Genomic DNA, 6,000 nt, shown 5'->3' on the forward strand with positions numbered 1-6,000 from the left:
AAATTCCGCTGTGAGAGTTGGGTGGGGAGGCCCTTTCCCTGGGGAGCTGAGAGAGCCTCAGGGTTGGGAGGCTGGAGCCTCTGGGTTGGAGCAACTCCTGAGTCTCTTTGAAACGCCAGTCCTCATGGAGTCTGCTGGTACTAGGCGTCTAACGGTCACAATGAGCACCATCCTTGCTTCCCCCTGGGAGGGCCTGGTGTTTCCTTCTCTGGGCCTCAGTTTCCCCTCTGGAAAGCGGGGGTCACCGCTGGGGAAAGCCTGGGCTTGCAGCCCCAGCTCTGCCACTTCCAGCCCCCTGGTCTCGGGCGAAGGGCCCGTGTTTCTGTGCCTCAGTTTCTCCACTATGTGGGTGTAAAACTAGTCCACAACACCACTACAAGTGAGGACGGTGCCTCCCGCGCAGGGCAGCCGGGAGGAGTGAACGGGCAGAGGGATGGATTCCTGCGGGGTGCTCAGCACGCAGCCTGGCTCCTGGGAGGCGCTCCGGGATGTGAGGTCATCATTATTGCCTCCTGCCCTGCATGCGAGGGTTCTAGGGCCGGAGGGGGACCCATCTCTGCCTTCGTACCTGGGGTTTGCTCCCCTCCCCGTTCCAGGAGACTTGGGGCTGACCTTTGCGTCAGTCAGCGCCCAGGGCAGGACCTCGGACTGAGAGGTTCTGGGGGACGCAGCCAAGACGGCAATTCCAGACGCGCCTGCGGCTCCTCCCCCAGCCCCACTACCATCTGGGTCACACACGGGCTCCCCACTCGCCCACCAGGACCCAGCTCTCTCACCCTCAGCAGGCCTCTTGGGGACCCAGCGAACTCCTGGGGTGGGGACAGGCTCCAACCCTGCCCCTCAACTGCAGGGCCCCGGACAGCCCATCTCCCAGGACTCCATGCAGCCCCTCCGCCCCCGCCTGCCATGACAACTGTAGCGAGTAGGTTTCCAGGCAACAAGGGGCATCCTGCTTCTCTGCTTACTTTCCTGCCACTGTGTGGCGGAGCCACCCGGCTTTCAGGGACCGGGAAGGGGAGGGGAAGGGTTTCTTCCCGTGGAGGGTGGAGGGTGGAGGGTTCCTGGCCTAAGAGACAAGTTTGTTCCTCTTTACTCTCCCAGACACAAAATGGGGACAGGCTCCCTGCACCCGACAAGGTGGCTGTTGGCTCTGCCCCCTGACCTTGAGCTGAGACCTCTGGAGCAGGGTCCCGGGCTGTCACTGCAGTGATGTGAGTACCATGCCCGCCCTCTGTCCTCTGGGATTTGCGCTCAGCTAGATGAACGTCTCAGTGCATCTCTGCTCCACACACACACACACGCAGACACCGACTCCCACCTGGGGCTGGTGTGCAATCTGGCAACTTGACACACCCATGCCAGGGACACACGCGCAGGGTTTGCGGCTGGCCCGGCAGCCAACCCACGGAGGACGGGTGGCAACGTGGTGGCCTCATGCAACACGGACTCTGGAACATTGGCAGGGCCCGCGGTGGCCAATCAGGTGGCCAGGGTTGGAGGGGCACTTACTTGCCTACACTCTGCAGCCTGGTCCCAAAGCAGGGCCCAGTTCCAGGGCAGCTGGGAGCTAGGGCAACCCTGACCCAGGATGATGGAGGACGAGGGGTGGGCAGAGCCCCCCGGCCAATGGGCTGCGAGTTTGGAAGGAAACCCAGGGAAGGAGTGTAGGGGGAGTGATAAGGCAACAAGTGTGCCACGTGGGCAGGAAGGGGAAGAGTAAGGTCAAGGTGGAAGGCCCAGCCAGCGGACTGGGGGTCAGCAGGGGAGACAGATGGGCCCTGCAGTGAATGAGAGCAGGGGAGGGGTTGGTGGCCTGCTGCTGGGGTTTCGGTGGGGGTGTGTTTCAGAAGAAGCTGGTAATCTGCCCTGGCTGGTGTGACTCAGTGGATTGAGAACCAAAGGGTCACCGGTTTGATTCCCAGTCAGGGCACATGCCTGCATTTCCAGCCAGGTCCCCAGTAGGGGGCGCGCAAGAAGCACCCACACACAGATGTTTCCTCTCTCTCTCTCTCCCTTCCCTTCTCTCTAAAAATGAAGAGATCAAATGTTTGGCCTTTGCTGGTGTGGTTCAGTGGATTAAGTGCTGGCCTGCAAATCAAAAGAAATCAAATCTTTAAAAAAAAATTAAAAAGCTGGTCATTTGGATTGTTTTTGGAGAAGTAATGGACGTGACATTCTATTAATTTCTCGAGAATAACATAAAGGTTCCCTGTCTGTGAGTGATCGCCTCTGCAGGTCTCCTTATCCATCACCCTGGTCAGAGTTTCCTTTTCCTGGGATGAGAATGGAGAATGGATTTTTTAAAAAAAGATTTTATTTCTTTATTTTTGGACAGAGGGGAAGGAGGGAGAAAGAGAGGGAGAGAAACATCAATGTGTGGTTGCCTCTCACGAACCCTCCATGGGGGACCTGGCCTGCAACCCAGGCACGTGCCCTGAGTGGGAATCCGACCGTCGACTTTTTGGTTCGCAGGTCAGGTGTTCAAGCCACTGAGCCACACCAGCCAGGGTGAGAATGGATTCTTATGTGAAATTGCTAATTTATTTGAAAATAGTTAGTGACAAATGAAACCCATCAATAGCCCTGGGGGAAATCACACTCGCGGACCGCGGGACACCTGTGGACAGGCTCAGGGATGGGGGGCCAGTGCGGGCAGGGCAGAAAAGAGAGGAAGCCCAGCGGGAGGTAAAGGAGCGTGACAGTGGCCAGAGACCCGCTAAACTAGGCAGAACCAGAGGCAGGTTTCCCAGCAGATGGGGCGAGAGAGAGAAAGACAGGTGAGGACAGGAAGGCACGGGCTGAGGGACGGGACGGGTGGAGACGGGTGAGGGACTCCATACAGACAGGAGGTCCAGGTGACACCTCAGGACACATACTTGCCCAGGGAGGTGTGGGAGAGAGGAAAGACTGGAGAAATGACGATGGTCCCAGCTGGCCCGACAGGTGAGCGGTGGGGGTGGGGAGGAGGGCAGGCAGAGGCGGGGGGGGGGGGGCTGCGGCCGGGCGGGGCGTGGAACCGGGGCCCTGGAGGGGGCTCACGATTCAGCTCGGCCTCCGCGTGCGCGCGAGGGGGCGCGTGCACCGTCCGCGTAGCCCCGGCTCTACTTTCGAGAGATGTGTCTGGGCCCTTCAATGCCTAAGGTCTTACTCAATCCCGCTGTCCTCCGGGCTGGCAAGGACACCCACTGGGGGCGCTCTGACTTCCTCACTGCCTCCGGCTGGGACCGAGGGTGGGGGTCCGGTGGGGCTGGGCCCCCGCTCCAGCTCACAGGTGCGCGCCTCGCGCTGGGCCTCGCGACCGCATCTGCAGCGCCAGGCTGCACCACCGCCTCCCTGAGGCCCCCTCGTGTGCCTCTCGCTCGCGTCTCTCCGTGACTGCGAGGTCCCCAGTCCAGCTCTCGGGACAGCGCCTCCCTCCGTGAGGGGCCGCCTTTGTCTCTCCCGCAGGCCTCGGGGTGAGGGGCTGCGCCTGAGTCTCTCTGTGCGCGCGCCGCACTCCGGGGCTTCCCGCCGGCCCCTGGCTCACTCCGGGCGCCGCAGCCACGGGTGTGACCGGGCCTCTGATGCCACTCGGGGCCTCTGGCCGCCCGCGACTGACTCTGTGTGTGCACGCGTGTGCGCCTCTGCCTCCGCGGGCCTCTGTGTCCCTCACTCACGCGCTCCCACCCTGCGCCTGTGGCTGATCCGGGTCCCTCTGGCCGTCACACGCTGTGCCTCATCCCCCCTGCTCCTCCGCCTCCGCTGTGCGCGCCCACGGTGTTGCCCAGTCTCCCCGACTCTCCGTTTCTTTTGGAAATTAAGTAACTCCGTGTGTGTGTGTGTGTGTGTGTGTGTGTGTGTGTGAGTGTTTGTCAGCAGGACCCCTCTCTCTCAGTGTCTGGGCTCTCCGAGTCCCACCTTCCCCGCCTCGTCCGAGAGTCTCTCTCGGTCCTTTCTGCTGCTCCACCCTCTGTTCCTCCTTCCGAGGGCCATGGACAGGCAGGTGGCCAGGATCACAGGACACCCAGGGAAGAAAGAGCAGGAGGAAGGTGGGAAGGGGAAGAGGAGGCTGCGCGATGCAGGTTAGAAAAAGCGCGGAGACCGAAGATGCTACAGGAAGAGGGAGGGGCTGATCCTGGTCCTGGTCCTGGTCCTGGAAGGGGGAGGGTTTTTTTTTGGGGGGGGGGAGAGGATGCTCCCGGCTGCCCGGACGCGGAGGGAAGCGACTCTGGCTACTCCCAGCTGCCACTGAAGCCCGAGCTCCGTCTGGCGGCTGCGCGGCCGTGACTCGGGATGTGCGGCGCATAGCAATGGGGCGCTGCGGAGGCTCGACCGCAGCTCCCAGCTGGGGAGGGGGCGGGGTGGGGGCTGAGGGGCGGCCCTGAGGCTCCCCCTCCCCCTTCCCAGCTGGGTTCTCCCCAGGGGACTTCCCCACCCGAGAAAGCCTCCTCGGGCTGAGGCTGAAGGGAGCAGGGCGGGAGAAGCGGAGGTGGGGGTGGGGAGCGAAGGGTCAGGTGGGAGTGTCAGGGAGAAGGGGACGGGGTGGGCGGGCGAGGTGGCGTCCGGGCCGCGGGACTCGGGCCCTGGAGAGAGCCTGGCAGGAGCCCATGAAAGAGGGGGCTTGGAAACGTGGGCAGAACCCTGGACCGAGCCCGGGCCTCTGGCTCCGGGACTGATGGGGAGTTGGAAGGAGCTGAGGTTTGGAGGAGCAGAGGTTCCGGGGACGCGGGCCCTGGCACTGGGAGGTCTGGGATTGGGGAGCCCCCCCCCGGGGTGAAGACACCAGGACAGGGGCGCTGCGTGAAGGAAGGTCGTAGAAGGGGGTCCCGGCAGAGAGAGAGGGGCTGAAGTTGGGGTCTCCTGGAGAAAGGGAGGTGTCTGCAGGGGGAGGAGTCAGAGACGGTGGGCACTGAGGGGAAGACGGGGTGCAGTTGGAAGGCCCCAGAACAGCGGCGTGAGGGTGGGAAAACTCTAGAGGGCAGCAAGCGGGGGGTGGGGAGACCCCCGAAAAGAGAGGGCCGAGGACCGAGGGAGGAAGGTAGTGGTCCCGGGGTGACACGTGCCCAAGGAGAGAGGCCCGGGAGCAGAATGGGGTCAAGGAAGGGGGGCTTGGGAAGAGGGCTCGGCTGCTGACCGGCAGGGGTTAGGGGGCGCCCCGAGGGAGGAGGGCTGAAGATTGGGGAGGGGGCTGTCTCGCTCCCCAGTCTCCCCCTCCATCTTTCCCATTCTCACTTCCCAAACTCCCCGGTTCTCCCCGGTTGCCAAGGCAACCGCTCCTTCCAGGCGCGGTCACCAAGGAAACCCCGTGCCCGCCTCGCCCCCCCCAATCACTGGCGTGCTCCCCCCGCCCCAAGCAGCAGCGGTGTAGAGGGTGGGAGGGGCAATGGGGGGGTAGAACCCGAACTCCCGCCCCAGAAAGGGGGGCCCAGACCTACAACCGCGAGCCCCCCCCACCGCGAGCCCGCATCCTCCGCCCCACAGCTGGATGCGCAGCGGCCGCGGGACGTGCACCCCCACCCCTGCGGGTCCCCAGGCAGCGGCGACCCCCCCAGGCAGAGCCCCCCCACACACACGGCTGCCTCCCCCACGCGCCACGGCTCCCCACCAGGCCCCTCCCACTGTCCTCTGCCGCCGCCCCCCATCCCGGAGGAGGCCCGCGACCGCGGCCCCCTAATTAGAGAAGGCCCCCCACGCGCCCCCCACGGTCCCGCCCCCCGCCCTGGCCCGGCGCCCCTCGGCGTCTACTCACAGCGAGGACAGGGGCTCCTTCCGGGGGGCAGCATGCCCGGCCCGCGGGGGGAGGACCCCCCCAGCCAGGCGCGGGGACGCGGGGTGCGGGCCCGCTGCGGGGAGGCGCGGGGGGCGGGGCTGCGGCCGGCCCGGGGCGCGCGCGCTCGCCCCCCGCCCCGGCTCCGGGATGGGGCGGGGGCTCCGGCAGCCGCCGCCGCCGCCGCCGCCGCGGCGAAGCGAGGGGCGCGGGGCGCGGGGCGCGGGGCCGCTCCGCCTGCTCGCCCGCCCGGC

General features: G+C 65.1%; 1 protein-coding gene across 1 annotated transcript in view; it reads right to left on the minus strand.

Annotated features, from left to right (window-relative positions):
- LRRC4B (leucine rich repeat containing 4B) overlaps positions 1-5,753 on the minus strand; it is a 36,410-nt gene extending 30,657 nt beyond the window's left edge. The window contains exon 1 of the mRNA XM_053659738.1: positions 5,729-5,753. The gene's annotated coding sequence lies outside the window, so the exon portion shown is untranslated. The remainder of the gene's footprint in view (positions 1-5,728) is intronic.
- Positions 5,754-6,000: the final 247 nt, after the last annotated feature.

The sequence above is a fragment of the Artibeus jamaicensis genome, unplaced genomic scaffold (assembly GCF_021234435.1).
Source record: "Artibeus jamaicensis isolate MK-2021 breed Jamaican fruit bat unplaced genomic scaffold, CSHL_Jam_final scaffold_804, whole genome shotgun sequence".
In the NCBI taxonomy this organism is placed as follows: Eukaryota; Metazoa; Chordata; class Mammalia; order Chiroptera; family Phyllostomidae; genus Artibeus; species Artibeus jamaicensis.